Raw genomic sequence first — 20,562 nt, forward strand, 5'->3', positions numbered from 1 at the left:
TAACCCAAATCAGAGCTGAACTGAAGTAAATTGAGACACGAAAAAACCATTCAAAAGATAAACAAATATAGGAGTTGGGTTTCTTTTTGGAAAAAAAAAAATAATAAAATAGGCTGCTAAGCAGATTAATGAGGAAGAATAGAGAGAAAATCCAAATAAACACAATTACAAATGATGAAGGGGATGTTACCACTGACCTCCCAGAAGTACAACCAACCATCAGAAACCAAAAAAAAAAAAAAAAAAAAACCCAGGACCTGACGGCTTCACAGGCAAATTCTACCAGATGTACAAAGAAGAGCCACTACCATTCTTATGGACACTATTCCAAAAAATTGAGGAGAGATTCCTCTCCAGCATTATCCTGATACCAAAACCTGGCAGAGATATAGGAAGAAAAGAAAATTTCACACCAATATCCATGAAGAACATGGATTCAAAAAATCCTCAGCAAACTACTTGGTAAGTGAATCCAGCAGCACATAAAAAATTAAGCTACCACAATTAAGTAGGCTTCATCTCCAGGATGCAACGTTGATTTAAAATATGCAAATCAATAAGTGATCCATCGCATAAACAAAACTAAAGACAAAAACCACACGATTCTCTCAATAAATGCAGAAAAGCCTTTTGATCAAATTTAACACTGCTTAATGTTAAAAACTCTTAATAAACTAAGTATTGAAGGAACATACCTCAAAATAATAAGAGCCATCTATCACAAACCCACAGCCAACATCATACTGAATAGGCAAAAGCTGAACGCATTCACCTTGAAAACAGGCATAAGACAAGGATGCCCTCTCTCACCACTTCTATTCAACACAGTATTGGAAGTCCTAGCCAGAGCAATCAGGCAATAAAAAAAATAAAGGCATCCAAACAGAAAGGGAAGAAGTCAAACTCTCTGTTTGCAGACATGATTCTGTATCTAGAAAACCCCATAGTCTTAACCTCAAAAGCTCCTTCAGCTGATAAAAGTCTTCAGCAAAGTTTCAGGATACAAAAATCAATGTATGAAAATCATTAGCATTTGTATACACCACCAACAGCCAAGCTGAGAGCCAAATTAGTAACACAATCCCATTACAATTGCCACAAAAAGAATAAAATAAGAATACAGATAACCAGGGACGTGAAAGATCTCTACAGTGAGAATTACAAAACACTGCTCAAAGAAATTAGAAAAGACACAAGCAAATGGAAAAACATCCCATGCTCATGGATAGAATCAATATCATTAAAATGGCCATATTGACTAAAGCAATTTACAGATTCAATATGACTCTATTAAACTACCAATGATATTCTTCACAAAACTAAATAAAATAAAATAAAATAATAAAAAAATTAAATAAAATAATTTAAAATCCACATGGAACCACAAAAGAGCCAGAATAGCCAAAGCAATCCTAATCAAAAAGTACAAACCTGGAGGCATCATGCTACCTGACTTCACACTATACTACAGAGATACAGTAACCAATATAGCATAGTACTGGTACAAAAACAGACACCTAGGCCAATGGAACAGAATAGAGAGTGCAGAAATAGGGCCATGCATCTATGACCATCTGATCTTTGACATGGCTGAGAAAAACAAGCAATGGGGAGAAGACTCCCAATTCAATAAATGTTGTTGGAATAATCGGCTAGCCATATGCTGAAGATTGAAGCTGGACCTGTTCCTTACACCATATACAAAAATCAAGTCACGATGGAGTAAAGACTCAAACGTAAAACCCAAAACTATAAAATCCTGAAAGACAACCAAGGTAATACCTTCCTGGACATAGCAACAGGCAAAGAGTTTATGACAAAAAATACCAAAAGCAATCACAACAAAAGCAAAAAATTGACAAATGAGATCTAATTAAACTTCTAATTAGAGCTTTTGCACAGCAAAAGGAACTATCAACAGAATAAACAGACAACCTACAGAATGGGACAAAATTTTTGCAAATACCTAACAAAGGTCTAACATCCAACATCTAAAAGGAACCAAAACAAATTTACAAGAGAAAAAAAAAAAAAAAAACATTAAAAAGTGAGCAAAGTACATGAACAGACACTTCTCAAAAGAAGACATACATGCAGCCAACAAGCATACGGAAAAAAAAAGCTCAATATCACTGATGATTAGAGAAATGCAAGTCAAAACCACAATGATATACCACCTCACACCAATCAGAACGGCTATTACTAAAAAAATTGAAAAAATAACAGATACCTGAAAGATTGTGGAGAAACGGGAACACTTTCACTCTCATTGTTGGTGAGAGTGTAAATTAGTTCAATCATTGTAGAAAGCAGTATGATTATTCCTTAAAGACCTAAAGGCAGAACTACCATTTGATCCAGCAATCCCATTACTGGGTATATACTCAGAAGAATATAAATAATTATACCATAAACACACACACACAGGAATGTTCACTGCAGCATCAGTAACAATAGCAAGACATGGAATCAACTTAAATCCCTATCAATGGCAGAGTGAATGAAGAAAATGTGGTACATGTTCACTATGAAATGCTATGCAGTTATAAAAAAAAAAGATCATGTCTTTTGTGGAAACATGGATGGAGGTGGAGGCTATTATTCTTAGCAAACTAATACAGAAATTGAAAACTAAATACCACATGTTCTCTCTTATAAGTGGGTGCTAAAGGATGAGAACTCGTTAACACAAAGAAGGAAATAACAGACACTGGGATCTACTTGGGAGGAGGAAGCGGAGCAGAAAAAAATAACTATTCGATGCTAGGCTTAATACCTGGGGTGATCAAATAATCTCTGTACAACAAACCCCCATGACATGAGTTTACCTATATAACAAACCTTCACATGTACCCCCAAACCCAAATAAAATTTGTACAAAAAACAAAAAAGATGTACTTTTTTAAATTTCCAAATAATTGGGGATTTTCTAGATATCTTAATTACTTGATTTCTAATTAATTCCATGGTGCTCAAAACATATTCTATAACTACTTTTTTTTTTTGTAATAGTTATTCCAAATAAGGTGAGGTGGTAACTCACTGTGGTTTTGATTTGCATTTCCACAATATAAGGGATGTTGAGTATTTTTCATGTACATGTTAGCCATTTGTATGTCTACTTTTGATAAATGTCTAATCGTATATTTTGCTCCTCTTTAAATCAAATATCTGTTGTTTGGCTATTGAGGTTTTAGAGTTCCTTACATGTTCTGAATATTAACTCATTGTCAGATTCAGTTTGTGCATATTTTCTTCCATTTTGTAGGTAGTCTCTTCACTGTTGATTGTTTTCTTTCTCTGCAGAAGCTTTTTAGTTTGATGTAATCTCATTCATCTATTTTTACTTTAATTGTCTGTGTTTTTGAGGTCTTATTCAAAAAATCTTTGCCCAAATCAATGTCATAAAGCATTCACCCTACATTTTCTTCTAATAGTTTTATTATTTTGGGTCTTACATTTAAGTCTTTAATCCATTGAAATGCTGATGAAGATGTGAAGAAAGGGGAAATCTTATATATTGCTGGCAGGAATGTAAATTAGTACAGTCATTATGGATAACAGTAGGGAAGTTCCTTTAAAAAGTAGAATAACATGGGACTACCATATGATCCAACATTACTACTACTGGGTATATATTAATGAAAATAAAATCAATATGCCAAAGAAATACCTGCACTCCCAGGTTTACTGCAGCACTATTCACAACAGCTCAGACATGGAATCAACACCTAAGTGTTCATCAATAGATGACTGGGTTTTTAAAATGTGGCACATATACACAATGGAATACAATTCAACCATAAAAAGAAATGAAAACCTGTCATTTGTGACAAAATGGATGAAACTATAGACAATGTTAAGTGAATTAAGCCAAGCACACAAGGACAAATACTGCATGATCTCACTTCTACTGGAAATTTTTTAAAAATTGATTTTTAGAAGTAGAGTAGAATAGTAATTGCCAGAGGTGGAGGAGGGGAGGGAGGAAGAAGTGTTAAAGGGACAGGTTAGTCAACAGGCATACAGTTATAGTAAGATAGGAGAAATAAGTTCGTGTTTTATTGCACAGCAGGATGACTACAGTTAACAATCATGTATTGTATATTTCCAAATGGCTGAAAGTGAGGATTTGGCATGTCCTCACCACAAAGAAAGGACATGTGTTTGAGGTGATAAATATGCTAACTTCCCTGATTTATTACAATAGGTATCAAAGCATCACACTGTTACAATTATACAATTATCATGTCAATTATACAATTACATGTCAATTATCATGTCAATTTAAAATATATACAATTATCATGTCAATTTAAAACAAAACTTTAAGCATTTATTTTGAAATATATTGAGACTCACTGAGTGTTATATATTGAGGTTAAACATAAACTGTCTCAGTTTTCATTTTATCTAAGACAATACATATAAAAAACGTACGTTCTTTTTTTTATTATTATACTTTCAGTTCTAGGGTACATGTGCATAACGTGCAGGTTTGTTACATATATATACTTGTGCCATGTTGGTGTGCTGCACCCATCAACTCATCAGCACCCATCAACTCATCATTTACATCAGGTATAACTCCCAATGCAATCCCTCCCCCCTCACCCCTTCCCCATAATAGGACCCAGTGTGTGATGTTCCCCTTCCCGAGTCCAAGTGATCTCATTGTTCAGTTCCCACCTGTGAGTGAGAACACGCAGTGTTTGGTTTTCTGTTCTTGCAATAGTTTGCTGAGAATGATGGTTTCCAGCTGCATCTATGTCCCTACAAAAGACACAAACTCATCATTTTTTATGGCTGCATAGTATTCCATGGTGTATATGTGCCACATTTTCTTAATCCAGTCTGTCACTGATGGACATTTGGGTTGATTCCAAGTCTTTGCTGTTGTGAATAGTGCCGCAATGAACATACATGTGCATGTGTCTTTATAGCAGCATGATTTATAGTTCTTTGGGTATATACCCAGTAATGGGATGGCTGGGTCAAATGGTATTTCTAGTTCTAGATCCTTGAGGAATCGCCATACTGTTTTCCATAATGGTTGAACTAGTTTACAATCCCACCAACAGTGTAAAAGTGTTCCTATTTCTCCACATCCTCTCCAGCACCTGTTGTTTCCTGACTTTTTAATGATTGCCATTCTAACTGGTGTGAGATGGTATCTCATTGTGGTTTTGATTTGCATTTCTCTGATGGCCAGTGATGATGAGCATTTTTTCATGTGTCTGTTGGCTGTATGCATGTCTTCTTTTGAGAAATGTCTGTTCATATCCTTTGCCCACTTTTTGATGGGGTTGTTTGTTTTTTTCTTGTAAATTTGTTTGAGTTCTTTGTAGGTTCTGGATATTAGCCCTTTGTCAGATGAGTAGATTGCAAAAATTTTCTCCCATTCTGTAGGTTGCCTGTTCACTCTGATGGTAGTTTCTTTTGCTGTGCAGAAGCTCTTTAGTTTAATGAGATCCCATTTGTCAATTTTGGCTTTTGTTGCCGTTGCTTTTGGTGTTTTAGACATGAAGTCCTTGCCCATGCCTATGTCCTGAATGGTATTACCTAGGTTTTCTTCTAGGGTTTTTATGGTATTAGGTCTAACATTTAAGTCTCTAATCCATCTTGAATTAATTTTCATATAAGGAATAAGGAAAGGATCCAGTTTCAGCTTTCTACTTATGGCCAAAATGTACATTCTTTGTTGGTTTCTTTAATTGAAATATTCTTACTGGAACCTCATTAATGAAGGAGAGCTTCATGGGATACACAATTTTTGGCTGATTTTTAATTTTTTTTTTTTTTTTTTTTTTTGCCTTTTAATGAGGAGGTTCTCTTGTCTTCTAATTTCTACTCTACCTGTTAAAAAATTCAGCCATCAATTCTTATAGTTGTGCCATTGTACATAAGGATCCATACTTTCTTTTAATTTTTCTGACTTCTTTTTCTGTTATACATGGCTCTCTTCTCTCCAGGACTATGCCCTGCAACTCTCAGCTACCTCAGCATTCCCCAACTCCTCTATTCATTTGAGGGCTCCTACCTCCCTGACTGTTCAGGAAAAGGACTTGCAGGAAAAAAAAGAAAAACAACTGAGGAAAATACTACGCACTTCCTTTCCTATGTTTTCTTTCTTTCACAATCCTGTGCTGCCTGTATCCAATGCCTGAAGTTCATTGCTCGTATATATATTATTTAGTTTTATAATTGTGAGTAAAGTAGGGTAACTCCAATACCAATTATTCTTTTGTGCATACGAAAATCACACTTTAATGGGGAAATATATAGTAAACACGATAATTACTTTTAAAACTTCTATGTTAGGTACTAAAGATTAAGAAGAAAATAAAGCAGAAGCATGGATAAGGAAGGTTGTATAGGTATGGTGGGGGAGCAAAGAACATGGTAAAAGAAGCATTTGATATTCTTGAAAAATCATGCAATGTAAGTTCCACTGTGAAAACGTTCTTAGAAGAAAGTTAAGAGAGTGAGCCATGCAGATATTGGCAGGAAGGGCCTTCTAAGACAGAGTAGTAGCCAGTACAAAAGGTATGTGGCAGGAATACATATAGCATGTTGGTAGGAAAGTGAGGTGGCCAGTGAGACCAGACCTAAATGAAAGAGAGTGTTAGGAAATGAATTTACAGGTATAAGTGAAGATCAGATTGGGTAACATTTCCATCACTTGCAAGAATCCGTTGCTTTCTTAGAGCATAATAGGAAGCCAGCAGAGGGCCTTGAGTACAGATATTTTACTATGTCTGGCTTTCATGTGACACAAAAAGTCCTTGAGAACCAGATTTAGGATTCTGAAACAAACTTGAATCCTGTGAATGTGGTGGAGTTGCAAAGCTTTTGTGTTTGGAGGAAACTTACCTGACTGGCTGTATACCACAAGGTTGTCTTGAGGTAATACGCCTCGCTGATCTCGGAGCAGTTTGGGCCTGCCTCTGGACATCTCTGGATCTCAATCAAGGAATATTCTGTGCAATCATTGGCCAGCTGCCGAAGCTAAATTGTGCCAGTTAACTTTTGCTTTAGTAAAATAACTTCTACATTCTCAGGTATGAGAACATTTTCCATAGGGGGGATTCTATGGTTATTTCGTTTTTTAATTTAAAGGACAGTGAGTGTGCTGGGATCTTGAGTGAAGAGTTTATTCACAAGTCACTCAATGAAAGTACATCAGTTTGAGGGGCCGAGCGCGGTGGCTCAAGCCTGTAATCCTAGCACTTTGGGAGGCCGAGACGGGCGAATCACGAGGTCAGGAGATCGAGACCATCCTGGCTAACACGGTGAAACCCCGTCTCTACTAAAAATACAAAAAAAAAAAAAAAAAAAAAACTGGCCGGGCCAGGTGGCGGGCGCCTGTAGTCCCAGCTACTCCGGAGGCTGAGGCAGGAGAATGGCGTAAACCCGGGAGGCGGAGCTTGCAGTGAGCTGAGGATCCGGCCACTGCACTCCAGCCCGGGCTACAGAGCAAGACTCCGTCTCAAAAAAAAAAAAAAAAAAAGAAAAAATTGAAACTACATCAGTTTGATTGCTTGGATTATAAAGTACACCTGTATTCCAAGTGGCTTAAACAGTAAAAGGGGAATCACTGGCTCATGTAACTTGAAGGTCCAACGGTTCAGTAATGTCATCAAGAACTCAATTTCTTTCAGATTCTCTGTTGTGCCATAAAAAAATCTGGCTTCACTCTACCTCTGGCTACCCTGTAAGTCCTAATGTGGCTGCCAGCAGTTGGGCAACATGGTACATTCCCATCCAACAGCACATAGGACATCAAATATATATCTGACTTTCCTACTAATTGAAACACTGAACAGGTCCCTGTGTTCAGGGGAGTGTCATGTTATGACTGGTCGAGACTTGAGCTACATGAAATATTGTGGAAAGAGGGATGGGATAGCCCTGATTGATTTAAACAACAGGGAGCCTACTTATTGTGACAGAAGTGAAACTAATATCACCCTAATCAAAGCAGATACAGATGGGAAAGAATAGAATGGGTGCTGAGAAGATGACAAAAATAAAGAAATAGAATTCACCAGTGCCAAGATGTCTTCATTCAGTCTATTCATATCTAGAAAGCAGACTCAATAGACTCCAGGTTTCATCCTCACAAGTGGAAGAGAGGTTGAAGATCACTAGCATTTGAGTCCCCCTTGGAATGAACGGGCTCTACCCCTGTTGTGGAGCTGTCAGTTATGATGATATAGGATTGAGCTATATTAGTATAGAGTAGAGATAAAGTAAAACAGAATATTTTAGAGATGCTAAAAATTCTGATTATGACCACAGAACAGAAAAACAGGTTTCAACAGGTGAATTTTCAAAGCAGTTTGGAAAAGAAGGAAACCTCTGTTAATCACTGGGTATCTCTGATTGCTTTTGAAGACCCCCCATTTTAAAAACATTAATATTCATCCAAGTATATGAGAGCACCATTGTTAAGTTGTAGCTTAGGATTTTTCTTTTGGAGATAGAAGTATATCTTGCAAGTCTGATTACAGTTGGCTGCAAAATTTGCTTAAGCACAAAGAGTATGAACATATCAATAATATTTTGTAACAATAAAAAGAAAAACAGCAATGGTAAATGCTCACATTTAATCGAGTATTACTGTGTAGTAGCAAGGAAATTTACATGTGTTTACATATTTGATCCCCATAATTCTATGAAGCAACTGAGATAGACAGAACTTAAACACCTTACTTTTTGTAGTAATTTTGTAGATTTTGTAGGATTGGCACAAAATATTGGAGGCTGAACACAGTTAATTAACACAGATCACATGTACTGGGGTTCTGGAAAAGATCCGTATATTGAGTTTATTTCACAGGAATCTAGGTGCCAAGCTATAATAGCATAATTATATACTGTCTTCAGAGATATCTTCCCAAATTTACAAATGAGTTGTACATTTACTGAAACCAAAAGAATGGGAAGAAAATGTAAAATAAGCTAGAATGGGGTGGGAGTAGAATAAGAAGCAAGTTCAGGAAGCTGAAAAAAGATATTAAAATAATCACCAAAAGAAGGATATAGGCTTGAATAAGATATAGAGCTGAGTACAGAGTCAGAAGAAGAGAAAGAACCATGGGAAAGAGCATAAAATGTTAGGTCAAACTTGCATGTGGATAGACATTCTTGAAGTACTAAAAAGAAAGGAAGGCTGACCTTTGCGACTTTAATTGTTCTATGTATTCATAATGGAACATCCATTTAAGAATACAGATAATAAGTAGGCAACTTCAATAACTCAAAACAATAGTTATCTTTTCTATGGATTTTTCCAAACCAACAATATGTAAGTACCAATTTATTCTTTGCTTCCTTTACTTTATTTTCCTCCCACCCATTAAGTTTCCAGTTCTGCACTGATGTTCTATTACTGCTTACTCCTTCAATCAAAAACTCCTGGGTGTTTAGAATGTATTCAGTCTTGTGCTTAGACTCTGGTTCTAGAGATGACAAAAATGCAATTCCTCCGCTATTTAAGCTAACAGTCCTTTAAAGGAGACAAGTATGTTAATCATGAGATCACAATTTAATGAGTGCCATGAATGTAACACAGGAACGGATTCCTGATGTACTGACTGGAAATATTTGATAAATAAGTATTTAAAATTAACATGAGATGAGATTAAAAAGAGCATCTGCTCAGAAATCAGTTATCCATAAAAAAGAAAGAAAGAAAGAAAAAGATTGGCAAGAAAGGAACCCAGCAAAGCAGAGCCGTCTCAAGAATAACTGAATGCAGACATAAACAACCAGAGAGCCTGAACCAGTTTTCTTATCATTGCCACAAAAAGAGAATAATAACAATAAAGACAAATGGCAGGGTCACCAACTCAGATATGAAAATTGCCAATAAAAACCAATATATCAGACATATTAGAAAAGAAACTTTGCTTTGAGAATGAATCATAGACCCTTGTGATCACTGAAGCCTGTAATATAGCTCTAGAATATTTCAGCTACTTATTATTCCATCCTATCAGATTTAGAAAAACGACAGACTGAATGCTCAGCCTGTCTAAGCTATTTCAGAAATTAATTCCAAATATTAAACCAAATAGAACTGCTGCAAAATATAAGGAACATACAAGCTTGCTAAGCCTGAATGGTGATAATAAAACTTGCATGGGTGCTACAGTGTTCTAATCAATGTCTAATTGACACACTAATTAAAAAAATTCTGTCATATAATTTTTCTATAGCTCAAAAGCCTACTAAAATCTGTGAATTTATTTTTGAGCCAGAGTTTATAGTCAGACATTTGTTATAGGTCAAAAAGTTCAACAGCTACTTTAAAAATACATTTATATTTTAGATAGGTTCTCATTGACTGGTAGTCAGCCAACTGCCAAACTTTTAGGTATTATTTTTCTAAAATAAGTCCATATTAATTCTCAAATAACATAGCACAGCTACTTGACCAATATAGTAGGCATCAAAATAATGAAGGATATGGATACTTTATCAAGTAAATTAAAGAAAAATACTAAGCCTTATTGTATCTTGAATAAGTGATAAGCAATGTTATTCTGAGATTTTAAAAACTGTAGAGAGATACATGCACACACGTATGTATAAATAAATATATACTCACACAATTTTTTTCTTGGAAAGCAGGCCTTCTCCAATTGTAAACCCAGTATATTGAAGCAAATCATAAATCAGCCAATTTTCCTGATTTTGTAAGGAAACATATTTAAATCATCCCAAATGCATGGGAATTTATCTTATTTTATAATAACATATATCTAAAATGTTTTCCCTTTAGTTACTTCCATTTTACAACACACACACACACCCTTGATATTTGCCTATGTACGCTAAGTAAAATAGTCTCCCTATTTGCCAAGTAGTAGTAAACAGAAGAATTGATTGCTAAGATGGAGCCCTCCATTGCCCACAAGAAAGCTTCTCCATGAGCTTAACATGATCCCGCCCACCTGCTACCCTTATTTAATCTAGAAATAGACACTTCACTGAATCTGAGTCAGTCACAATTTCTCCCAGTGAATGCAGATTTGAGAGTGAGAAATATTATGTTGAGTCATAGCCAAATTGCTTTAATGGCTTTTCTCTTGAGTGAAAGTTAAACTTCTACAGAAACCCTGAAAGATGCTGTGTGACTTGATTTTCCAACTCCTTTTTGTATTATGGTGATAGGTTTTAAACAAGTATCTTTCTAATAAATTCCCTTTTTCTCTTTATGTTACCAAAACATTGTACCGAAATACATTCAAATCAAACAATTGGGTTTCTGGTGTGTTCCATTATTTTGCTCTATGCACACACCACCTACCTTATTCTTACTAAAGTTCCACCTGTTATTAAACAAAAATCAAATGATTTATCCTTCCTGCCTGTAAGGAAGATGGCACATCTCTGTCCTCCAACCCTACAAAAAGTTTCTTCTCTGGGCTAAATGATGATAGTTCCTTTTAAAAAATTAATTATTTACTTACCCCCAAGTTTTCTTTACTATTTACTTTATAAGTTCCATTTTAGTTCAGTCTTGCTAGTCTGTCAATACCAAGAGTTTTAGATGTCTAATATGAGAAAGAAGAAAAAGAGAGAAAGAAAGAGAGAAAGAGAGAAAGAAGGAAGGAAGGAAGGAAGGAAGGAAGGAAGGAAGGAAGGAAGGAAGGAAGGAAGGAAGGAAGGAAGGAGAATGGAGGGAGGGAAGGAGGCAGGAAGGGAGGGAGGGAGGGAGGAAGGAAGGAAGGAAGGAAGGAAGGAAGGAAGGAAGGAAGGAAGGAAGGAAGGAAGGAAGGGAGGAAGAAAGGAAATATCCACTGTTGGATATAGTGCATATCACTATATCCAATCCCAGTACATCCAAGTGGCATAGCAAATTGTGAAAGGGCTTTCATGAATTCTGTGACATCTCCTACTAGCAAACTTTCCTTTTATTAATTGACTTCAAAAGAACAGCCATTGATAGTTATTAAATACAAAACAAAAAAGCAAATTTAGCTTCCCCCAGAAAAGACAACTTATGAGGAAGTATGTAATTGTAATTGTTGTATTTGGCTGCTTAGATCCCCCTGCAGGACAGAAGAACTTGTGCTCCTGTCTGCGAGGAGTGCTCCTGGAAGATAATGCTCAACTATATGTTCCAGGAAATCTCAGAAAATTGCCCTTAGTTGAAGAGCCCTGCATTGCTCAAGGTCACATCTCCTTCCTGAAGAAACCTACATCCAATGCCTGGTTAATATAAAAGTTTGGACATCCAGCCTCCTCTCAACAACAAAAGGCCACTGAAGGGCCATCTATCTATTAATGGCTCCAGGGCTCTCATATAATTGGTTGAAACCTTGTTGAGACTGCATGCCTGCAAGAGCTTCTCTCACCTCGCAGTCCTATCTCTATCTCTTTCTTCTGTAGGTGCTGACTCTGACTGTACTTCCTAATAAACTCCTAGCATTTTAATCTCTTTCTCAGAATCTGCTTCCACAGAATCCAACCTGCAACAAATACCTAGAAGAAAAAGATTAATTGAGAAAAGCATGGTCAGGCACTGATGACTCATGACTGTAATCCCCACACTTTGGGAGGCCAAGGCAGGAAGATCACCAGAAGTCAGCAGTTCAAGACCAGCCTGGTCAACATGGTGAAACCCCATCTCCACTAAGAATACAAAAAATCAGCCAGGTGTGGTGGCACATACCTATAATCCCAGCTACTTGTGAGGCTGAGGCAGGAGAATTGCTTGAACCTGGGAGGCAGAGGTTGCAGTGAGCCGAGAAAAGCATATATATATATATATTTTTTTTTTAAGTAAACAAAAATGTAATAATACCTAAATAGTAGCTACTTGATTCTACTAGCTCTTCAATTTATGATGTGCATCATACTAAATATTTTTCCTGTTAACACTAAATGCTTTACATGCTAATACTAAACACCTTAATTCCATTACTTCTGAGCTTTTTGTATGTGCATTATACTGCACGGTTTACTTGCATTATCTAACTTAACCTACATAGCAACCTTATACATAGGCATCATTATTTATCAGTTTTACAGATGAAGACAATTAATGCTTAGGAAGTTTAAACAACTTGTTCAAGATCAAATAGCCAGTAAATGGCAGAATCAAGATTAAACCAATTAAGTTTAATTGCAAAACCATTTATTTCACCACTTCTATAGGTACTATCCCAGATCTCAAATCAGAAGCAAAATCTACAATTCTGCTTTTTTCTTTTTTTCTTGGAAAGCAGGCTTTCTCCAATTGCAAGCCCAGAATCTATAATTCTGCTTCTGATTTGAGAAATGAACTTATAACATGGATACTTTCCATGCTACATTCCTTTCTTAAGTTGTTGGCTAAAAGTCCAGAGTTGATTAGAACAATTCTGGTCACACATCTGACCAGTAGCAGAAGATATTTGCTAATAAGTTTTCATATGCTAGTCTATAATTTGGGTTCTGGAGCACTTTGCTTGTTTGGTGAAGACAAGATTTTGCAATGCACAGTTCAATGTGTTGAATTATTAGTGGTCACTCTTCAGAGAGTTCAAGGTTTAGAGATAGAGAATATTATTGGTAGAAGACATATAAATAAATGATTAATGTTGGGAGAATATATTAATCAAGTCAATCACAAGTGAAAAAAGACAAAATTTTCTCCTTAACATTTTCAGATACGATTCAAGCTAATTTTGAAAAGTTCTAAGAAAATTTGCATAAGGTTTGTATGTCTGAGCAATGTAATCAAGATTTAATCAATAAAAATAAGCTTAGACTCAGATCATTTTTCATATTTCTTTGATTTGTCTTTTCTAATTAAAAGATAACTAACTCATAATGTGTACCAATAATATGGAAAGACAGAGTGAACAATATTTCCTTTTCTTTGTCTCAGTGCTTTTGGTTTATTTGAAACAAATATATCTAAATGTTATGGGTTTCCATTTAATATGTAAAAGTTTACTATTATCTAGAGCAAGTACTTGAAAAAATAGAAAAAATATTCTAACTCAAAAAGAGTTAATTAAGCAACATTTATTTTGTTAGATAGTACAATTTCTCAATTGTAGAGTACATTTTATTTGAATAAAGTCAATATACATCTCAACCAAAATAAAAAGTAAAATCAGCATTTCAAATTATATTTTTAGAGATACAATCGTACAATATTGCTTAAGCAATAAAATATTGAGGTATGAAGTATTTTCACATTGAGCCATTCCTTTAGAGCACCTGGATAACAGATTTCATGCCTTCTTAAAGAATTTTAGCAATTAGAATAGAAGATACATTTAGTTTCTTTCACTTAGAAGGAAATGATATTTCATTTCAGATTATCAATGTAGAGAAACTGTATTTGCAATATAATCAAATATATCATCTATCAAGCAGAATCATCAAGCTATACAAGCCATGAAATTGGAGTAAATCTGTCTTCTGAAATAGAAAAAGAAATATAGAACTATTCTTATATATTACACATTTATATTGGCACATGTGCAATGTAGAGAAGGTCTTGTTAATTCTGGGCTTTTCTACGTATTTCAGTGTACTTTAATCTTAGTTCACCTTATCAAAAGATCTGAAACTATGGTCACTGAATCTACAGAAATATACTTTGTTAACCATTTTTATTCAACTGAAATGCATAGAAATTAGGTTGCCTTGGATATGCAATCTAGGTCAATACACTGGAATAAGTTTTGTACTTGAAGCATTCTAGCAATCTATGAATGGAAGCGTTTCTCTAGATATCTAATTGACATATACACAAAGTTTGGGGCAACCCAAGATTTTTTTAAAATAGGATTCATTATGTTAATCAAATAGAGGAAGAGGTTAAACAAGTCCCCTAAAAATTCATAGCTAACCAACATCATGATGAAGGTTCAAACCTCATGTACTTTCCAAAAGAAGATATTTGTGTTTGAGAAGATGTTTTTACTTTGTGTTAAGAGTTATTTTTGATTGTAAGAAAATTCAGATTATAGAAGGGAGGTACAAGTGTATTGAATTTTTCTGAGAATGTGACAATTTTATTTGAAAATTTATGGCATTCTGCTTGGCATAGAAAATCATTTGGTTTCTGCTCTATTTCCAGGTGCCCTTCAACTAAAAAAAAACAAACAAACAAACAAAAAAAACAAGAACCTAGAGATGTGGAAGTAAGGTATAGACAAAAGATGAAGATGACTTCCACAATTTAAAGGGATTTGTTAGTGGGATAATCTTAGTAGGCCAGGTAAACACATGCTGTAATGGATTGGAAATGTCCACTAAATCAATGAAAGCCATTGAACAAAATATTATATAGCTAATGTATTGATTTCTTTTGTGTAATAATTATAAGGTGCCTTATATGCACTATCACATTTAAAACACTGATAACATTTTTAGGAGGTGTTTACTGTCCTACTATTATCATTATAGATGAGGTAAATTACACTAACAGGGATTAAATGTAACGGGACACAAAATAGGTAAACATTTACATTGCCCTCTTCTGCTTTCTAAGGAGGATGGTTTCCCTGCTTCTTTAATATATCTCACAAGGTGCTTGACTCAGCTTTGCTCTGCTGAGCGCTAAGGTGAAGTCTGAGGAAGAGAATTTGGGAAGCCAAAAGAAGGATAAGTTGCTTTACATGAGACAGAGAAACACAGATGAGTGGGAAAGAGGGAATGCAGAGGGTTGGAAAGAACAGTGTTGCAACCCTTTGAAAAAGAGATACATTGAGGGAAACTGAAAGAGGTGTGAGAATATCCATCCAGGTGTGAGTAACAATAAAGGGTGGAAGTTTTGACAAAAAGGTAGTCATAGTCCAACAGGATTTTTAGGATGTTTTGTGATATAATATATCTAGCAGTGTCTCCCAAATATTACAGGAAAGGGCTGTCATTTTCTTCAAAACTTTGTTGTAAGTTGGGATTATCATTTATACATTGACTTGGTGAGATTTTCTTTAAAGAGAATTCAGTAGTCTCAAAAGGTAAATTCACTGTCAATTTTATCAGCAAATTGTCCAAATTCACACAACTAGTAAGTGGTAAAGCTAGAATTCCATCCCATCTATCTAACTTCCAGCCTCTACCATTAATCACCTCCTTATATTGCTTTTGTCTCCCAAGCACTTCTCTTTCCTCTGGAGAAAAATGTCTGCTTTCTTTAAAGTAAAAGCTCTGTCCATGCAGCTAAGCAGCTAAGGACATAAACAGTCACTGATACAGGCCAACTCATCAGTAGATTGTTGAGGTATTGAAATATATTGAATTATTACTTTATTATTTATTTATTTTTAGAGACAGGATCTTGCTCTGTCACCCAGGCTGGAGTGCAGGGGTCTAATCATGGCAAACTGCAGCTTCGACCTCCTGGGCTCAAGCAATCCTGCCTTAGCCTCCCAAGTAGCTGGGACTACAGGCCCATGCAACCGCACCTGGCTTTTTTTTTTTTTTTTTTTTTTTTTTTTAGATGGGGGTCTCCTTATGTTGCCCAGGCTGATCTTGAACTGCTGGCCTCAAGCAATCCTCTCACCTGGCCTCCCATAGCCTTGGTATTACGGGCATAACCCACCATGCCTGGCTTTAGTCATTAAATTATATGCTACTTAAAACATCACTTCTTGTGGCATTGCTACATCCAACCAGTTATTTAAAATTACAGATTTTAAATTCCAGTCTTATTCGCTGGGACAAGACTTTTGGTATAGAAGATGGGGATTCCTCCCTCTGCCCCCAAGGGAAAAAAATTTCAAATCTGGGTAAACAAAATATATAATAAAAAGTAACTACACTTTCTAGATGAAAATAGATAGATGTCAAATGAATAAATGTTGAAAATCTATACCAGCGGAGGCAAAGGTACTTTAGAAAACCATTCGAGAATCAATATACATGAGCACAGTTTTAAAGAATAATCAGGATTTTTCCATATGAAAGGGTAGTTGTACAATATTAGAGGGATAGAGACAAATATATAAAGAGAAAGACACTTGTAAAAATTGCAACATTTTTGAAGACTAATGATAAACTCAATTTTCTTTCTCTGTTGATAAACTCCATTATATTTGAACTGTAGGTTTTAGCTAAGGTTATTTTACTTAGCTTTCTTGTTTCATTAGAAATGTTGCTAACATTTGGAATAACTGTGGCTACTTATTCAAAGAATTTGTGTCCACCAGGATATATGGAGCTTCAGCTAAATCCAAAATGCTGAAGCATATTTCTTTTCATTCATTTTTAATCAAATAAAATAACTAATAAATAAATAAATAATCTTAGGTAAGGATTACTAGTAATTTAACAATTTTATGAAACTTTTTCTGAAGTTTTAACATTTCCAACATTTTGCTATCTTGCATTCAACCTATGACTCAAACGAAGATTTGCTTCATCAAAAATTTGTTTAATGCTCTTTATGTGAGTGCAAACCTGAGTTCTGAAGTTATATCAGCATTCTCAGACCATATTTTCTCTTGATTGTTCTGCCTAGGTTTGCTAGAGTATTAAGTTTCTCAAACTAAAAGAATTTGACATGTTTTCTTCTAAAATCAATTTTCTTTAGAAATAAGTCCCTTGAAGTTCCTATTAGTAACAATGATTCTTTCTATGTTAGTCTGTGCATGCCTGCCCTAACAGTGAGGGAATACATTGTTTAGTGCACCAAAATAGCTGTTTATGATCATGCTGTATGTTCATATTTAACAGCTCTTCTCAATCCATTTAGCTATTTCTACATATATTTCAAAAAGAAATTTATGCTTTCCATAAAATATTTTGAACTTTCTTCTTTCAAAAATACATAGTGCAACACTAGAAATATATAATATTCCCCCACCTAATGTCAAATGGTTTCTAGTAAATTTCCTTGAAAAGGCAGATATCCAATAAATTTGTGTGATTTATTACTCTTTTCAGTTGAACAGTGTTTGTAATAACTAATCTCTATAGTTCTTTGAGAGCAAAAGGGAAAATTGTGCCTCTATGATTTTCTTAGGGATGACTCTCTTCAGTCAGATCACGATTTGAGTTTGAACCAACCAGAGAGTAGCAGAAGGAACGTTTTCTCATTTCCATGTCCAGAAAGATACATTCCTGTTACCCTCCTGAAGTCAGAGGATGAAATCATAGTCAATGCATCTTTGCAGATAAACTATTAGGTACATTTTTCTTTGTCTATAGAAATTAGTGGAACACAGGAAACTACAGCTTGCTATCCCTTCAATCCCTTGGGGAAAAAATGTTGGGTAGAGGGTGTTCTTGCATATATGTGTGTTTCAAACTTCATTTGGGTCCATTTGTTTTTTGCTACCACCAGTATAATAAGTAGCATTTGTATAAATCAAAATCATATGAGGCTGTAAGTTTATCAGGGATAAGAAGCTTTCAGTCTTTGGAAAATCCATCACAGTGTTCTCAGTGAATAATCAAACTGCATAGCTAAGGAGCTTAGATATACTGAAATGTAGCCCACTTTCAAGAGAAGGAAGGGAAACTAAGCTCTACTTCCTGAAAAAAAAAAAAAAAAGAGTATCTGTCTATATTATGTGGGATTTTTCTCCGAAGATTTGTTTCTACTCTCTTATTGATTTAATATTTTATTTATATCAGTATGGATTCATGAATATTAATTTTTTTATTATAATTTAATACTATGCTATTTGTTCATTGTGTATTCTGTTGCTAAATTGTTCTACCATGTCCTTATGGGAGCTCTCTCAGGTTGGAGCCTTGTGTCCATTTGACATGCCCTCATCCTTTTATTCCTAGAACACTTTCTTACTTTCTGTTACTACAAAATGCTCCAGACTCATTGTTCAATTTTCCCACCACAGACCCAGGATTGACTTCACTTTTAATTTCTGAAAATAATTTAGTAGACATCTAGGCTCCATCTCCTCAAGAAGCTGTGGACTCCTAATATCTTGAGGTCACCAAGAGAATTTTTGCAAGCTTTTTGTCTCACTGAATCTTAAGTCACACCATATATGCACCATTCTAAGCCTGACTCAAAGTTCTCATAGCTGTAATGTCATTTTATTATATTTAATTTCCTCCCAATTCAAATGTCTGCTTTCTCATGAGAACCTTTTCTATCTGTCAGGATCTTAGAATGAAACATGTTATCATGCTCAATCTTGTCATTTGAAGAGATTTTGATAGTGGGAATAGCTTGCTATCCCCTCAACCCCTTGGAATGGGTAGAGGGTGTTAACACATATACACAAAAACACCCTCTACCCATACAGGGTTTAGTAAGGTATAATGCAATGCTCTAGACCTAGTAAAAATAGGAAGCTATTATTCTAAGCCTTTAACACCACTGGAGAGAGTGGTTACCAAAACCTGGAGAAAATAGCTGTATGTGGAAAGGTTCTAAAGAAGAATGCAGCAAGCTCAATAAAGTCAACCCATTCTTTTGACCACTGTCTCCTTCCACTTTCAGATTTCCGACTAGAACCTTTCATTGGCTGAACAAAGACAAAGACAGAATTCAAGGAAGGTCATAGAAGTAGTCAGCTTTTTGGTACCCAAAGTTGTTGGAGAAGGGTACAGAGTGGGTAAATAAGTCAAATGAAAGGCAGTATTTTCTTATTTTAATAATAAGTTTAAAAATCCCACTTCTTGTACTTACCTTCTGTCTGATGTCATCAGTATTTTCAGATGCCAACTGGGATCAAGTTCAACACTGCATTACTGAAGAATCCAGGTTATCTATATTTCATGTGCCAAATGAAAGAAAGAATCCTGAAAATAAAACAATATGATGATAATAGTAACATTTTTTAAAATAAAATTTATGGTCTAAACCCTGATCATTAATGGTTATTTCATGTTGAAGCCATGAGGCCTGTTCTTCATTCTGAACATAGGGAAAAGGTGAAATCTTTTCATGTATTTATTTATTTAGCCAATTTATACATATAGTGAATTTTAATTAGAATTTAATAGTATGCCTTCTTATTATGCATATTATTGGGGCTATCTGAATTTTCTTTGGAATCGTGCCTCCAATTTGCCATGCCCTTTTAGGCAACTCTATTTTAATTACTAGTTGAATATGATGGGTACATTTTATTGTTCTCTCTTTTGATTATTGGAAAAAAAGAGGGAGAACTTAACTTCTCAGATTGCTGAGAAAAATAGAACTCATGAAAACACACACACACTTACACACATGTCTTGAATATTTTTGCAAAGATACTGGAAAGGAGAAAAGTTATGTTTCCTTCTTTCATGAGTATCACAAATTTCAGTAAGAGAGAAAATCTGAGCATTTCCCAAGGTAATCTCTCTGTCAGCCATCATATTATTACTTCCTAAAATCTTTGCCATCCCACTCTATTTTCCACCTTCTCATTCTTAAGATTTCCAAAGCTTCACCAAATCCTCATTCTCTGTTGATGGCCTACCCCCATGGTTCACTGAGAAAACAAACACTATTTTGCTAATTTATCTGGGAGGATAAAAATTACAAAATAATATGCCACCATACTGGACTGGAATCATAGTTTTGTTTACCTGTGTACTTAATTTTAAAGATAGAAGATAGTGGAACATAATTGTTTGCTAAAG

At 35.1% G+C, this 20,562-nt stretch overlaps 1 long non-coding RNA gene across 1 annotated transcript in view; it reads left to right on the forward strand.

Annotated features, from left to right (window-relative positions):
* The window catches only part of LOC144332846 (uncharacterized), a 69,875-nt gene extending 50,092 nt beyond the window's left edge, over window positions 1-19,783 (forward strand). The window contains exons 4-5 of the long non-coding RNA XR_013401033.1: window positions 16,117-16,240; window positions 19,433-19,783. This is a non-coding gene — a long non-coding RNA (uncharacterized LOC144332846). The remainder of the gene's footprint in view (window positions 1-16,116; window positions 16,241-19,432) is intronic.
* The last annotated feature ends 779 nt before the right edge of the window (window positions 19,784-20,562 follow it).

The sequence above is a fragment of the Macaca mulatta genome, chromosome 1 (assembly GCF_049350105.2).
Source record: "Macaca mulatta isolate MMU2019108-1 chromosome 1, T2T-MMU8v2.0, whole genome shotgun sequence".
Taxonomy (NCBI): domain Eukaryota; kingdom Metazoa; phylum Chordata; class Mammalia; order Primates; family Cercopithecidae; genus Macaca; species Macaca mulatta.